The 17,679-nt window shown below is 45.5% G+C and overlaps 1 protein-coding gene across 1 annotated transcript in view; it reads right to left on the bottom strand.

The window, feature by feature from the left end:
• LOC144150233 (sulfotransferase ssu-1-like) overlaps positions 1-14,150 on the bottom strand; it is a 33,427-nt gene extending 19,277 nt beyond the window's left edge. The window contains exon 1 of the mRNA XM_077682088.1: positions 14,056-14,150. The gene's annotated coding sequence lies outside the window, so the exon portion shown is untranslated. The remainder of the gene's footprint in view (positions 1-14,055) is intronic.
• Positions 14,151-17,679: the final 3,529 nt, after the last annotated feature.

The raw sequence follows: 17,679 nt of genomic DNA, 5'->3' as shown, positions 1-17,679 counted from the left end.
TGCCTGATGTTTTTCTGATGCAGACGAAGCGATACTTTTTGCAAAAGAATCCAGTGAATCAAACTTGCCTGGTATGCGATGCTCCAGTTGCCGACGGAGGAAGAAAAGGTCCAATTCCTTTCTGCTTAGGGTCGCTTGGCACTCGTGGACTCGAGCGCGCACTAAACGCCGTTCAGCTTGCGCTATGATGTTATTTCCTTCAGGAGTGTGGACGAGGCGCTTGAGCTGGAGGCTGCGAGGCACGACGTCCAAGTCCCGGCAGGTCTTCGTAAAAGCGAGGTGGTTCTTGAAGGATCAGATGCTTCTGGTGACGTTTACGTACGTTTTGCCAGCGCTGCTGCCTCTTTGCTGAATTCGAGGCGTAAAGACTTGAATGTGAACATCTTCGACAGAACTCTGTCTGGTTGGGTTAAACGTAAGAGGCAAATACACCAACCAAGGGCGTTTATTCAAAGCGGTCCCAACGTTTCGGAGCCAACTCGGCTCCTTCATCAGGGGTGACTATGTACGACAAGAAGCAGCGGTTATATAGGTGTCTTCTTTTTCTTTTTCTTTTTTTCTTTTTCTTTTTTCTTTTCTATATAACCGCTGCTTCTTGTCGTACATAGTCACCCCTGATGAAGGAGCCGAGTTGGCTCCGAAACGTTGGGACCACTTTGAATAACCGCCCTTGGTTGGTGTATTTGCCTCTTATGGTCAAGGAATGCAAGTTTCAATGTTTTGATGCGCCACGAACCCATTAGTAATCAACGCCGTGGATATTTCTAAAAAAAATTTGCTAATTTCTAGAATAGTACGCCCTCTCCGGGAGTCTCATTTATGGTTACGAAAGATATTATTTCAACTTAGGGGTGAAACCCCTGAGGGGCTCGGACTGCCAGCGTCTTATCCGGCGTCTCTTGGCACCGTCGATGTTGTCACGGTACTATAGCACTGGTACACTCGTTTACGCCTTGCACTTAAATGTAAAGCGCACTAAAAGGGCACACCGGGACATTCGTTTACACCTCGCTCTAGAAGGTTGAGTGATTGTACGGTTTAACGCGCCGACGCAACGCACGTGATGAGGCACACTGTAGTAGAGGGCTGCGGATTAATTTTGACCACTTGGGATTCTTTACCGTGCGCCGAAATCTCGTACACACGGGCATTTTTGCCGCTCTAGAACGCAACGCGTACTAAAAAACACACCGGGACACTCGTATTCTAGCGCGTCGCGCTAGAACGCTTCGTGCTTCAAGCAAAGCTGTATATCCCTACCCCCAATGGTTTCATCTCCGTCGGCAAAAATACCAAGGCGCCAAAAATACACATATAATACACACGGACAAAACCATCCTGGCCCGCCATTCACGCATGAGGTAGGCGACGATAATGATAGATATGACGGTGACGACTACTACCACACTGAAAGCGAGGATGGAACATGTAAATAAATATTTTCAAACCCACTGCAATGCGTGGTGGAGTGTCCTTCAGTACCTGACTAGAAAGAAAAGCGCCAGCTTCGCTACGATACAAGTCTTGCCGGACATAATGCAAGCTTCACCACTTCTTATGTTTTGAATAGCATACGGGTTTAGGCTTTTCTTTGCCCGTCCAATGCATCAGTAAGCTCGAAGAATCAAGAAAAGAATGTCATTTAGGAGGTCCCCCAAGTTCATCCCTGGACCTTCACGCCGTGAAACCGGCAGCCTAACAACAGGGCCGCCCCAAAGGCCCTAGGGGTATGGGGTGCAAAAGGGCGAGGTACAGGGCCATGTAAAGTCAATTTGAAAGAAAAAAAAACCCTTCCCGCGGTCGTAATCGAACCTGGATCCTTCGGGTTATGAAACCAGGGTCTCGCCGATTGAGTTATCATCGCATTCATTTGTTTTTATTTATTGCTATCGTGCATTCCGCACGTATTCCGGGAGCATTTCCTTTGGATTTGGCGGCGGGCTTTACGGCTTGCTACCCTGGTCCACTTTGAGAGGGGTCTGAAGGCCTGCAGGCGAATCAATGAGGCCCTGCCAGTCATGCAGATCTTCCAAAAGCAAATTTGGAAGTGAATATGAGGTGCGACAAGGGGGTTCACGACAAAAGATGGGCAGCCGCCAGCGCAGCTATTTCTCGAGCCTTACAAAGCAAGGGCAAGCTGCGCAAATTTTTGTATACCCATTTTATGGAATGCGTCGAAATCCAATTGGAATTGACCGCGCACCCGGTGTTTCGTGCTGGTTTTATTATTGTTTTTTATGCACAAAATAAAAAGATTCTCGGCAAGTCATGTTCCGGGTTTCTTTTTTTTACCTCTACAAAACCACTTCCCCTTCCCATTCCCCTCAAGCTCAAAAAAATGTTTTTACTACCACCACTACCACCACCTCAACAAAACACCCTGAATATTTCTTTGCATTTTACTGTTTTGAATATGAGCCGCCCGCTATGCCATGCGTCATAGGACCGGTGGACGCCATCCCGGTGCTGACCGTATTACTAGCATCGTGTTTGGAGTCTATCGACGAAGACAATTGCGCGAAAACCTTTCGCTTCAACATTAAACTGTCGGCGTTTTTCCGGTGGAGGTGGGAGCAGTTTTCAGCTGACAAAGCAGTAATCGCCATTTCAGTGGTCCGTGGCGCAGTAATTCGGCAATCAGGAAAGTCAGAATGACTTCATAGTTTCTGCTTATTTCTACGCTCTGGGCAGGTAACGTATTAGTTTTACTTAGTTTGCAGCGACGTGTCACCAAGTTTGTAGGTTACGAAATAAATACAAGGCAGGTATAATTGTAATTTTGGGTGTCATGATATGCGCCCAAGCTATTTCTTAGGTTTTAGAACCAGGAGTTCTTATCTTGAACAAGATCGTATAATTTATTCCAGTAACATAGCAAAAAGATCTGAGTAACCAGAGGGACCCTTTTAATACGTTTTGTTCCCTCCTAAAAAAATTCAAATATGACAAAATTGCTAACATGCAGTAGAAAGTGAGACATTTTAACGATTTTATTTTGTCATTTCGCTGTTAGTAAGCGTTCACGGTTGTCACTCTTTCACAGAATCTTTCATCGCAACTCCCTTTTAAGAGAACAGCTTTTTACAAACCCCTCCTATATTTTGTCGAGTTTGGATCATGGTGGAAAAGTTGGTGCTCCATCTAGTCCAACTAATCTTTATCATGACTATTTCATTCCACGAACAAGCAGAGACTGGAACCACCTTCCCGCCGCCATCGCCTCCATCACGGACGTAAATAACTTCATCGTGATCACCTTTCAAGAAGCGCTTTAAATTTATTGTTTGCTCATTTTTAGCTCTTACTAAATCCAACTCCTTCCTTTAATGCCTTGAGGCCCTGAAATAAATAAATGACACGAAATGAAACAAAAATGTGTGCCAAGTTTACTCGAAAGTCAACATGGCCAAAGTTGTAAATCCTGGAGGAGGCAATGCCAACTGTGAAGTTGCGGTGATTAACACCCACTGTCCGGTACAAAGCAATGATACAGACTGCTACCCGACCAAACGGAGTGTTCGATTAAAAGTAAACGTATTTTTATTTTAGGCTCGCACAAACACCGAGACAAAGTGCGACGGCTTGCGTACATTGGCAAATCAAGCACCTCGACACAAAGTGTGCACGAGTAGTGTGGATAAGAAGCAACCAGCTGGTAATCCAGGTGCAGTCTTTGTCAAAATTTTCTATGCCACGCCAGAGGTTTTGAGTCCAGTAAGAATTCAAAGGAAAATAATAACGTTTGACTGTGACCAAAATATTTTAGGTTTGTTAGAAATGAAGTTGTTTTTTTCTAGATCACTGGCATAAAAACTTTTATCCTAGCATGATGCGTACGTTTCTACTTTGGAATCTTTGTTGTGCAGTTTTCACATGTCCTAGAAAGCTTGACGAATTCTCTGCTTGTGTTCTTCACGTCTTCAGAACAGACCACCGACCTTTGTTGTCATTATCACAAAGAACAAATCTCAGCTAACCTTGTCACAGGAAAGAAATATTGCAGGGCTTCGGGGTCATAATTTAGGAATGGTGTATAGGGTGCATGACATAACCTCAACAAATAGAAGAAAAGGAAACTTGTGATCGCCAAAAATGTGCTTTGAGTAAAGATATCTTGGCTCAGGAGCACTAGGACCCAGTTGTAAGATCACCTAACACACACGTCAATCAAGAATTAACGTACTAAATGAAGTAAAGAGAACGTATGACAGACCTTAGCTATGACAGTGAGGAAGGCGCCTAGATGACCATAAGGCAAAAGCTGAGAATACAGCCCTTACCATAAACTGACCTAGCAACGGCTACTGGACGGTGGTTTTAACACCAGCGGTAAGAACTGGAGGCGGCGATGAGAACAGCGGTGACAGCGTCTAAAAAAATGTCTTTACCATTGCCGCTTAGGCGGTGAAAACTGCAGTCATTAGTCGAATTTACGCCACCGATATCGTAATACCAATGGTTAAGGTAATATCCCAGAATACGAAAAGTGTTCACATTGCAGCGGAAGAACATTGTTTCAGCTGAAGTTCTAAATAGGAAAACTGTAGAGGAGCATACCTTGGCAGCTAATAATCAACACAGACCCCGGGATCAGATTACTGTCTCGTGAGGGTCATATTAGGGCAAAATATTTTCACAAATTTTTCTCACAAGGCAACAGCTATTAAAATCTCTGTGCGTTCAAGTTATATTCGACAGGGCAACAGTAACAATTGAACGCAAAGTAAACAAAAGCCATCTTGACGAAGAATAGAGAGCCCCGGCTACTGTGTAAGACCATCTCTTGTTGAAGTAACCACAGTGCAGATTTTTGGAAAGCGAAAGAATTTGAACTGCAATGATCTGCTGCCTTACAGCAAAACAGTAGAGGAGACGGAACAGCTGCCGGAGAGGGAAAAAAAATCGTAGGATGATAGACAAATAGAGCGCGGCTTAGACAACGACAGTGAAGAAGGACGACGGGACAAGCGCTCACTTGCAACTAATATTTTTTGAAGCATCTTCTCATATTTATACATGTATCATTAGGAGCATGCGCACTACTGTAGACTAACTGGAACGCATCAAACAGAGGACATGATCAAAGCGTCTTTAAAAACTCAAACTCGCTGCCACGCAAAAGCACTGATGTATCGCTGACGCACTGGTCCCCTTTCTGCTTAATATAAAACACTTCCAAGAGCTCCCTAGCCACTGTATTATCACTCCTGCCGAGAATTTTAATCTGCTCAAAGAAAAGTCTGCATTTTTTCACAGGACGGACAGGCCTGCAATCTTCGAAATGCGCGGGTAAATGCGCGCGCGTACTATTGTTAAGAGAAGAACTACGCTCGCGTGCCCGATCATTTACACATCTGCTTGTCTGGCCGATGTAGGCCTCCCCGCATTAAACCGGAATCTCGTAGACTACCCCGACGTCACAGAAAGGGGTCAAGTGCGTCAGCGATACATCAGTGCTTTTCCGTGGCAGCGAGTTTTAATTTTTGAAAACGTCACTTTGGTGATGTCCTCTGTTTGATGCGTTTCATTTAGTGTACACTAGAGCGCATGCTCTTAATGATATATGTATAAATATGAGAGGATGCTTCACTATATGTTAGTTGCAAGTTAGCGCTTGTCCCGTCGTCCTTCTTTACTGTCGTTGTCTAAGTCGCGCTCTATTAGTCAATGATAATGCAAGAACTTGCCCAACAGATTTGCTTACAAAAATTATAGCCCTGAGCTGGTCATAAAGTTGCTATGAAGGTATATGGGGAACACCTCTGTATGGTATGTAGGGGAAAACAAAAATATTGGCCATGGGAGAATAACCAATGTAGAGGGGAGGATTCAGACCACGGGAAAAGACTTAAGTTGGCAGAGAAACTACAAGAGGCACCTGCAGACCAACGCCTCCTGGATAAGCCGCGGAAACTGATAACCATTCAAGAAATGTGTTTGTCTGTTGTAGGCAAAGACAATAATGCACTTCATTTCCATGGCACACTGACAAGTTAATTTCCTAAAATAATCAATTTTTGTCTTGCGCCTCAACTGCACCTCGCGGCAGCCCAACAATTTAGTCCCTGAATCGCCCCTAACCTTACCTTTGTGGCTTATCGCATTCCATGTTCGAAGTGAGTGCCTGGAAGTGGCTCCCAGCCATTCTTGTTGCTTATCTGTAGCATGAGCACCCTTACTGCGCCAGCGTGAATTGTGTATATCATGGCAAGGCGTGTTATTTACGGAGAAAGTGTCTCGCAAAAAAGACATACTGCGAGCTTCGAATGAGCAAGGGCACTTTGTAGTAAGAAAACGCGGCTGTTTTCCACAAACAGCCGAGATCGGATGACTGCACGACTGGTCACATATTTATCGTACGTTTGAACCCGGAACAGGCCGCTGCAGTAGCAAATATCTGATCGCTGGCTTCCATTACGTTAGTGCTTCATCTAACCTAGCCTAACCTGTTTTTTGTGCCTTTGTGTCTTTGAGTACCTACTATTTCTAACTTTTGCAAATTGCTTCTATTGGGCGAAATAAACTGACAAACGTTTACAAAGCAAATCGGGATTTAATGCCTGTGAGCTGCACATCGGCAATAAGGGGGGGGCAAGTGAGGACTGAGGATTATTTAGGGGCACAAGAGAACGCGCAACACCCTCGATAAAATTGTATGCTCGAGAGGTGTTGCCTGTTTTAAATTCTGCCACATGCGTTGCCACCACTAATAAATTTTTGAGTTCTATTATTTCACCTCGTGAGGCGCCGCAAAGGCTCAGTGGGCAAGGCGCTGTACTGCAGAGCCAAGGACGCGGATTCGATTCCCGGCCATGGCTGCCGCTTTTATTATGGAGCCGAAAAGCGCAAACCCCCGTGTGCTCGAGATTTGGGTGCGCATTAAAGATACACAGGTGTTAAAAGATACAGGTGCGCATTAAAGATACACAGGACATTGATCCGGAGCCCTCTTCTACGGCGCATCTCATCGCCTGTGTAGCATCGGCACGTTAAACCCCATAACCTACTTCAGCTCGTGTTTCTTTTTCTATGTGTGTATTTGTACTTATGTGTCTGCCTTTTCACTTTATGTTTTTGCGCTGTATCAGTATTACCAACTTGCAAGATTGAAACAGCGTTAGAGATTGTACCGATTGTTTTTTGTGTAAGTTTAGGATGTTCTTTGTTGTTGCGGTTTTCTTTGTGTTGTCTTTCATTCGTTTGTGTTCTTTTCTTTCGATTATTAGCACTGTTTAATTATGTACCCCTGTCACCGCTGCTACATAATCAACTTTGGTTGACGTCTTAGGACTGTCAGGTTCCTGAGGGGATACGGACCCGGCAAAGCCGACCATTTGAAGACATTTTATCCGTGCTCCCAACAGCTCGGTGAAAGATGTTGAATAACTATGGTATGATTTGATTTATTCAATTTTTTAACCGTCAAACGTAAACCCCTTAGCCTGGAGCCTACATTTTTAATTTGATATCGACTATGAGGGGAACGTATGCGTGATGTTAAAGCTCGTTCCGAACGGAAATCGGGGAACTATTAGGTTAAGAAATACTCTGCCACCAGTTTCTTTTTTTCACTTCTCCAAAATTCTAAAGACAATATTGTTGCCAAAACGCAAGCAGAATGCTCTGCACGTCTAAATTTTGGGCGTAAATGTTTAATAGACGATTCGATCAGCACACAAACGAAAACAGGTTCACTGAATAAATTGTTACCCTAGTATGCAACAAGAACTTGTTTTAATTTGAAAAGGCCCCGAACCTTAACCGGACGCCATATCGAAGAGAAGTCCAAGACAATGGTTCTCAATATGGCTAAAAGCAAAGAAACGATGTTCAGATGTGTTTAGTAGGCGCAGAAGAGCTTAATCTCATCTTTACGATCACTTGTGCGTAATCAGTAAGGAATAGTTGCTCCAGTATGCTCAACAGATTGAAAAGTGTGGCCGTAGTTGGGCAAACGATGCTTCCGCGGCTTCGAAGGTGCCACATGCGGAAAAAAATCAAATGTGACCGCTGGACCCAGGTTTTCAAACAGAGTAAAATATCTCGCTTCACCACTCTCCATGGAGATGCCGAGTGGTTAGGCTTTTGCAGTGGTTGAGCTTTTTTATCTAAAAATCACCTGAGGATAACGCCACTTCATGGGAAATCAAAACAAAGATATGGCGTTATTTGTGTGACAACATGATAAAGCGGCTCCTTGCCGTAGCCTGATGCTGCGTGCCTTCGAGCTATTTTCCGCGGATGCTCAAATACACGTGAAGCAACTCCGGAGCGCAGCCGGTTACTTTATATAGCTCGATCAGCGAGGTAAGTGGCGCACCCGAAGTGGGCTTCATTATCAGCATCCTCGCACGTTTCCTTTATAGGCGCCAATCTGAGGGCAATGTAGAGATGCAGGTCGCTGCTTCTGAAACAGCTGAGTTAAAACCGGATTTGAGAGCAGGCTCAGGCCGCAGGCTTAAACGGACGTCATATCCAATCACGAGCAGCCTGATAACAGCCTGGTATTTACGGCTTCAGTTAGGTGTTTTGGAATGTCGTGAACAAGCGTTTGTATGATTGTCCGCGTGAACGTTGCCGCAGAACACTACAGGGACATTAATGGAAGCAGGGTAGAGGATGCCGCTGAATTCAATATTATTTTCGTAAGCAGATGTGCTTGTATGAGATGCGCTTAATCTGGACGCTTTAAATTATCCATACTCGCTTCCGCGTGAACTTCAATATATTTGAAGCCCTTTTCGGAAGCTCATAAGCTACAGAAAAATATTTTATTCCTCGAAAATTATAAATCTGTAACCGGGACTCACAGCCAGGTAAAGTATTTTGGGACGAATATCTTACGGAAACGCTTTTCGTAATTGCTGTGACATAATCTTCTTGTTTACATCGAGAGCGAACTTTTGACTTCCCATTGTTCCCAACTTCAATCTCTTTAAATGCACTAGTAGGTTTTTACAAAGACAGTGGGTATCATATTAGGAAACCCAACTGGCATTTCCTAACCCCTTGGAAATTTTCCTGTTTAAATTTGTAAGGTGGCCATACCAACACGTAGAATATTCTGCACGCTGTTCTGTCACAGGTAAAAAAATATAAATAACGCTACGATTATTTCTTTGCGTACATGGCACATAAAGTGTCACAAAGGCATTGCAGAAAGAAAATATCGAGTCAAAACATTATCCTGTAGTCTCTTATGACAACTCCTGCAAAGTAGAATTTGTGGCTTACGGCACCGCTATGAAACAGTAAGACTTATGATTGCCATTTTTAAGTAGAAATAAAGTTGACTTTGAAAATTACTGCAGTACAGATACGCTTTGTCGCAGTATATTTAGCGAGCTTTCACCGTAGCAGTCCGTGGATAGCATTCTTTTTCTCGACTTACCTACCACGTGGATTGATTAGAGACAAGTTCCTCACAGTTGTGTTAAAATTGGTACGCCTGCTTTCTGATCTTATCAGGGAAGTGTTCAGCATTGTGTGATTTGATGGGCATAGATTTGTATGTGTTTAGGGCCAATTTAAAAAAACAAGCCTATGTTTTCCAATCAGTCCAAAACAATGTTTGACATGATGGACGAAGTAGAAGGAGGCCAAGCAAGCAGTGTGGTTGCTCCTCCTTGCTTCCATGAACAGCCATGAGAAGTATTCGAGATAGCAAAACTCTCTATACGTGTATCTCGCACAAATTTTGTTGAACCTTTCTGGCACTGGTATAAAAGCGAATGTCTTTTGCATACTCACTGTGTTGAAATTATCTGGCACAGATAGAAGAAAGGTCAGGAGATCGTGGCCTACCATTTTACCGTTCGATGCATAAAATAAAGAAAACCCAAACCAATCATTCCGCTACCGGGAGCAGTGGTGAACTTCAGTAGAGGACACTTCATACCCTAATGACGAAGAGAGCTTCAAGAAATGTGCCGAATTATAGGTTTAAAGGCTTTGCATTTATCATTCGAAGCAAACATCGGAGGTCTTTCTCATTGTACAATCTGCACCTACGATTCGATGCCGGAGCTGGGTGTGTCAATGTGCCAAAAAATCTTCAGTCAGCATCACGGCATATTGTGGCGTATGTAATGAGGCGCTTATTTTCAACATGTCATCGTCTCCTGTCTCCTATACCGTTGTAGCTTGTGATTGAGCACGGGCTCCAACATCAGCCAGCAAAGACCCACTCGTACGAAAACATAACGCTTCCCGTCGCAATGTGTTGTACGTAATAACCTTTCTATTACTGCCGGTGCGGCATGTATAAATAAATGCTGATTTCATTATCTCGCATATACATTGAAATTAAATCTTAGATTGAACAAGTTGCTCGTTGCTTAAAATATATTAGTCCTGCGGCCTGAAAAATATGGGTTTGCACCCCAGCAGGTACACAGTACTTGAACTTCCATTTTCCTTACTGCATATTACAAAATATGAAATGACTGGAGCATTTTGATATGAGTGCATCGAGGACGAATTCCAGGACTACGAAACATTTCTACTACATGTCTTGTAGCAATGCGAGAACTTTTTTGCTTCCGAGCAATTTGTTCCAAATGGCGAATATGTACCTTTGAAGAAGGCAAAATTACTTGCAGAATATATCTTCGAAATCCGAATTACTACACTTTCAACTTGAAGCTTCGCGTGTGTCTCGAAACTTCGTGCAGATAAAGATTTTACTTCTGCAAGCAGCCCGCGCATGTAGATTTTGCTGTTGTATTGGTGGCACAAACTTTTATTTCTGGCCTGGATAATAGCCCAAGCAGTGATAACTGTGTTCAACACTTCTCTGGGCTCCCACCTTAGTATCAGACAGAAAACGGCACTTTTTCTGTTTTTCTTGTACTCCCCGGTTCAATATAAGGGTGGTCGGGTAGTCACATATCGGGTGCAAGACTTTTTACGCGTACTACCAATCGTATTACACTGCTTATCCTAGCCGTTGGGGGAAAAGGTGACATGTACGAGCTCGACTGCAATGTTTCACACCGGGTCAGAAAAAGCTTTTTGAAGGAATAAAGACCTGCACTTTTTCTTCTTTCTCTAGAACTCTATTCCGAGAACTCTATAAAACTCTACTCTATAGAACTCTACCTTTTCCGAGATTACCTTTTTCTTATAACAGGATCACATCATATGCTCCAGATTCTCCAATTAAAACCGCAGTCTGCGCGACAAAAACGCAGGGCATTTACAAAATATTATTTCATGTTGATATATGGTATAAATTACAATGGGGTCATTATATCGCCAGTCATTCCCATCCCCCGTCACGGCCCCGCTCGAATTAAGAAAAATATTAATTCCTTCCTAATCCGCCTTATCCCTCTTATGGAACTTTACTATATACTAGTAAAAATTCCCAATCAATCGTATTTAAGCCTTATCCTTAATAATACACCTTAATGCATCTTAATCATCATTTACATCTCTTTAGTGGTCTTTACCCTAATATCCATTTATCTCACACTAGTGGTCTTTACCTTTAATTACGAGTCATTTATTAGCTTCGGTAACCATTATTCATTTCTCGAACACGGCTAGCATGCTTTTATTAGCTTCTGGTCTTGCTTAAGTCATGTTAGTTTCTGTATCAATCACGTTAATGCCGGGATTCGGTGAATGTCACCTTCCGGTAAGGCATAAAGCTTTCACTGTAATTAGCATTTCCGGCACCCGATGTCACGTTATTCGCACACATTAAACTTTTTTACACCCTTTCTGGCCGAAAAGGGTGTAAAAATCTTGCCCCATGGCTAACACCCTAAAAGGTGTATTGGCAAAAAAAGGGTGTACGGATGAAAAAAGGGCGTTGATCTCAACACCCTTAAAGGGTGTTGAGATGGGTGTTGATGCTCAACACCCTAAAAAAAGGGTGTTGAGCCTCCTGCAAGCGCAGTGGCAATGTGAATCGGCGAAGCGCGCAGCATTCAACACAAGCAGCCAATACGCACAAGTTACAGTTGGCACACAAAGGAATTCAGCAAGAAAACCAACGAGATGCAAGCGGTACAGGGAGACTATACTTACTTAGTAGTACATGTGCTGTTCTTGACTTTATATCCAGCAGAGGAAAAAACCCCAATTGAATCGGTGGGCTTGTCGCAAAAACCAGATATTTTACCGCAAATTTTTGTAGTATGGATTTTACTATGAGACTGCACAAGTCAACATGCAGATTTCCAAAAGCTTTTTAATTACGACGTGGTTTTTGTGTTTCATAACTTATTGAATTTTATTAAATACCAAACAAATCTTCTCCGCCACCTCAACACCCTTCAAAAAGGGTGTTCACTATTTCAACACCCTTTTTCCCAGAAGGGCGTAAAGCTACAAATTAGGGTGTTCGAAACAAGAAAAAGGGCTTAAAGAAACAGGGTGCAAGAAAAAGGGTGTAAGAAAAGACCGCCAACTAAGAAAAAATGTGAAGAGACCTCCAACTTTGGAGGCCTTTTTTACCTGTTTACATGGATGGACTGAACATTTTCTATAAGCGGTGGGTGTTTTGTACCTCACCATGTTTAAAGCAATATGAACTGGCATAGTCTATTACCAGTGGAGCTCTTTGAGCTTGAGCTATTTTCTGGGGCGTTAGCAAAAAATACAAAGAAAAAGAACTGCTGCACCCGTAAATGGTGCACCAACGCAGATAGGGTATTATAACAGTGAAGCCGCGGCTTTCGAGCTTGTTAGAGTGTGAGGACAAGGGGCGCATGTGTATGCGCACCTCTTACTATACCATTTCAAAGGTACTAGTTTTTTTGGATTCTAAAAGGCAAAAAAAATTGGTGAAGCTTGCAGTAGTGGTGCAAAGCTGGAGAAACAGCATAGCTGGGGGCCGACCTAGCTTGTTTCCCCTTGGATCCCGTGGCAGTGGTCGGGGGAGGAGGGGGCAGACTGGAACAGCCTTGTAAAATCCGGTTAAACTTGGCTTCACTCCTCAGCGGTCATCCTAGCTTATCAAGAACATTGCAAAGCTTAGCAAAAGCAAACATAACAAAACTTAGCAACACCGGAAGAAACTAGGTCGACTCCAAGCTTCGCTGTTCTTTCTTTGCAACTGAACACCTACTTCACACTGTTTCAACACCCTTCAGAAAGCCAAACGTGTTGCAGTCGGTAGACACCCTTTTCGCCGCACGACTATAGTCTTTCTTAATTTTGAAGGTTCAAATTTGTGTTTCACGTGCCAAAGCTAAACTTGGGGAATAAGGTGCGCCGCATATGGAAACGAACGATCATTGCATACTAGCCATTATTTTTTTTGCGTTTGAAAACTTCTTGCGAGTAGAGGAGTATATGAGGGGATGTCTTGTTCTTTACAGTGCTATTATGCATCCAAGCATGGCCTTACTAGATGAAGAGCTGAACACCTTTTCCACACCCTTTCAACACCCTAAGAAAAACCAAGGGTGTTGAAGTTTATCAACACCCTTTTTTCACACAAAGAGGGTGTAGAGCTCGGAAAAGGGTGTTGAGATTCAAGAAAAAGGGTGTAAAGGCCTCCCAACACCCTTTTTTCACCTTGCTACACCCTTTTTTGGCTAAAAGGGTGTAAAAAAGTTTAGTGTGCACGCCCAGGCGAGCAAATTAAAGTCAGCGTGAGCCATGAATCAGTAAGAACAATTGCACCTTGCTTGTGAGGGTGTATCACAAAACCTTAAAACAAGAATTGTGAAGGTTTCAAGCGAAGTGTCATGGTGCAACTCTTTTTTCTTATTTTGCCTTAAGAAATGGTTGGAAAATTTCCGTGTGTGTGTTGAACGAAATATTTTACGGAGTACGTATTCTTGCGTTCGTGACATATCATCATGCACACAATGGAACTGAACAACAAAATGGCATTTTATCACCTCTAATCCCTGCGTTCGAATATTAAGAGCTTATATAAAGTTGATCAGTGGTTGTAAATCGTGATATCCGGATAATCGGCTTTCAAGGCCACAGTCGCTTTGAGCCGGTTTAACCGTATAGCCTGTTCGACAGATATTTGCAATCAATAATGGGGCCCGAGCTGCCTACACCAGTGGATTTGCTATTTACGCTTACCTGCTGTTGGTGGGATGGCTTTGTGCTATACGATTTGCAGAACTCGAATCTATACAGCGCGTTGTTGGAATGGCAGCGACGGAAAGAACAGTCAGCAGAAAAATGAGCAGCTGTATCCTCTTTTTTAGTACGACTGCAAACTTGGCACGAACACCAGCTGGCAGGTTCATATGCCCTCCTTTCAATGGAGCTTTAAATCCTCATACCATTTGTCGTTACCGTCGAGAAGTAAATAAAGCCAGTAAATCGTTCTATTTGTTTAATTCTCGTTTGGCTCGCATGCGGTTGGTTGGAACAAACATTTTCAATTCAGGTGTATCTTACATAATGCAGGACATTCTTGTTTCTTGAGGGCGCTGTCAAGTTCTTGAAATAGCCAAGTCTTACAGTTTTGCTTTGGGTGGGCGCACCTTGTTATGACGGAAACGGAGTCATTATAACTGTGATTATGGCCTGATCCAGCAATGTTTTGCTCGAATGTTTTGCCAATTCACTATATATCATTCCCAGACTAGAAAGGCAGGCATCTATGTTGTAAAAGGCTATTGCAGCTATCTGTACACACAGAATGCGGCTAGGTATTGTCTCTTTGTTTTGAAAAGATCCTATTATTTTTAGCTCTGCGAGTGTTCACAGAATTCTTGTTTGAGTGAAATGGTACCTAGGAGAAATCCCCCACAATCAAAGAACCTGCGGCGAAAGATTGAGGAACATATTCGGACTTACATTGGTAGTATACTGGGCGACTTGGTACAGAATATTTCTGAAAAAAAGCCCAAAACTATTACGAAGACGGCAGAGTCCTAAACACGACAAATGAATCCCATTGTCGTGTTTAAAGTCCTGATGTCTTCGTACTATTTTCAATGTGCGCTACTTAGGCTTCCGCTTCTGTATTTTGCAGGCGGTGACATGATCGTAACCGAGCGAACGGTGGGAACACCAATTACTCCAAGAAACCAGGGAAGGAGAGCGTAGCGAAATTCTGAGGGGGACGGCAGTTTGCAGAGGCGGCGCGAGAAGCTCCTGAGGAAGTGTAAGAAGAAGGGAAGTCAGCCGATTGCGGGCCAGACACGAGTTGTGGCGCCCGAGAAAGGAAAGGCAAACCGAAGCGACCATGAAAGAAAGCGTCTTGTTCTGTCAGGTTTATGGTAAGCGCAGCAAGTGAGCACGCGCTGCGTGCTGCACGTTGTGGGGTTATAGAGGGGTTAAAGCAGATTGGTTTACTTTTCCCTGCAATAGCAAAACCGGCGACGAGAGAGACTAATCAGTCTTTGTCTTCTCGTTTCGCCCCGCTAGCAAGCTATCTCCCACCCCGCGGCTGCGCGCTGTGCCGCGCCAGCCGCGGCGGGCCGTGGCTCACCGGAACAAAGGAAGCGACAAGTGTTTTCGCTCATTGACATTTATTACTGAATAATAAACATCCAAAGAGCATGCAGGCTAGCTGGTTGACGGCGAGGATCTAGTTTCTCGCCCGGGCAATTTAAGGGAATCGAGAGGTTCGACTCACCGCGACAACAGTCATCGCCGGGGCGCCGCCTCAGCGCGCTCGCGTTTGCCTCGATGGGACACCGATGGCAGCCATTGCCGCCCTCCTTTTTGCCCGACCCTCGAAGGAAGGAGATCACCAGGCGCGTCCTGACGCCTCGCTTCCCGAGCTCCGACTCCCCCTGCGCAGCTTGCATCCCGCGCGCGCTCGCCGGCTTAAAGACACTCCTACGGCGAGGAGCTAGCTCCCCCTCGCCGACGTCTTGCCGAGCAAGTTCCCGCGAGGAGCAAGCGGCGTGGCGAAGCCTAACCAAAGGGAACGCGCTAAGCTCGCGTTCCCACATCCCTCCAACCTTAAACGTTTCCGTACGGTGGAAAGAATAGCACACGGGGACATCTAAACGCAATGTTCGTAACACTCTACAGAACATGAAGGTTCGCCCCCGCGTAGTAGCTGTGCTCGCACTCGCCGTCATCAAACTGGCATCGTCAGCCACATGCACAATCTAACGCTCAGGTGTCGCAGGTAACACCGAGGTTGTTCGAACACGCATGTCATGCAGAGATGCAGTCTTGTCGTCGACAGCGGTGTCAGGGGCTGCCTGCATTTCGTCCCGCCGAGAAGGCACAAGCAACACCAATGCACCCCGGTCTGCAGAGTTCTCAGCCCAGGGTTCGACGTAGCGCAGCGTAGGCCCGATCGAGCAATTGTCACCCGCACTGGCGCCCTTCTCAGTCGGTGGTGGTGATAAGCAGGTCCAGCCCGGCCCTGGCCGAAGACAGCAGGCCAGGGTTTTGAAGCGTAGGGCTGAAGCCAGCTTGAACAAGTGTAGCGACTGCGCTGACAGATGACCGCCGTACAACCGCTGCTCTCAGCCAGGATGCGCCGAGGACGTATCAGCAGGCCGAGGAGCCTCCCGACCGAAAAGTGCGGCCCAGCACCGAAGTGACGCCAAGCCATGAAGCACACGACGGCGCCGCCCGCACCAACATGCCCTCCCTCATGGGGGTAAACAGCAGCTGTAGGGAGCTCCCACGGAGCCGCTGCCAGGCCGCCTCCAAGTAGCCGCCACGCCAGGACAGCCGCGAGTGCTCCCCAGCTCTCGAACGCTCGTAGACCCGGAGCAGCAGGTGGCAGCAAAGACATCGCGTAGCAAGCAAGCCTAGGTGACTCAACTGGCATTGCGTATCACATCAAGCATTCCCTCAAGCCCTGAACTCAGGCAAGGAAGAAATGCTATTCCACAGCATCGGCCACGTGGCACGACGCTAAACAATTGCGGCTGCCAAATCACGGTTTCCGACAGCGCACAAAAAACACACTTTCTTGAGGCGAAGGAGATTTTTTTCCCCCGCTACGTGCAGAACCACTTAAAACAAGCATTCGGACGACACGCACCCCGCCATTCAGTGGAAAAGAGGGGCCGTTTCCCGTCCGTCTGCTACCGAGCTACGTCACCCTCGGTCGTGCCCTCTGCCACGCGGTGCCGGCTCCGAAAAGCCTTCGGGCAATACGCATCTTTTGCAACGACCGGCAACCCAGAGGCTTGCTCTACTGCCCCAGCCGTGAAGGATAGATCGGCTGTCGTCGGCCCTACCCGCTCGCTGCAACACAAACAGCTTAATGAGCGGCGGCGCCCATCGCGTCTCGCGATGTCGGAACGCCCGGTGCCGAGGCGCAATACCAGACAGCCCTTACGGCACCCGTGGCCCCTGGCCACACGGCTCCCAGAGCCCGACTCCCGGAGTCGATAAAAGAGACAGCAGAGAAAAGAAAATCGGGCCAAACAACTCAGCTTCCGTACTCGCTCACTTCGGGCTTGTAATTACAGCGCGGGCCTTATGCCCTAGCGCGTCATGGGTGCTGGACTTCAGAATTTCAGTGCCTCAATTTGCCGCGGCAGAAACGTCCCGCCTAAACGGCGCACTGAGAAAACTCGGCGCTCACATGTTCTAGCATAATGTAGCAACGTTCACTCCGCTCTCAAGAAAGTACGCCTGCCTCCGCTAGCGATCTGATTCACGCTAGCAGAAACACTTGTCAGGTTCGGAGAAAGAACTTTTCTCACACCGAACAATGACATGTTCCATGTTACGAGAGCAAGCCCCACGTTGATGCGGCAGATGTGGGGTTAT

This window comes from Haemaphysalis longicornis, unplaced genomic scaffold (assembly GCF_048455015.1).
Source record: "Haemaphysalis longicornis isolate Haplotype H1 unplaced genomic scaffold, Haemaphysalis longicornis Haplotype H1 scaffold_8, whole genome shotgun sequence".
Classification (NCBI taxonomy): domain Eukaryota; kingdom Metazoa; phylum Arthropoda; class Arachnida; order Ixodida; family Ixodidae; genus Haemaphysalis; species Haemaphysalis longicornis.
This window is presented reverse-complemented; position numbering and strand designations above follow the sequence as displayed.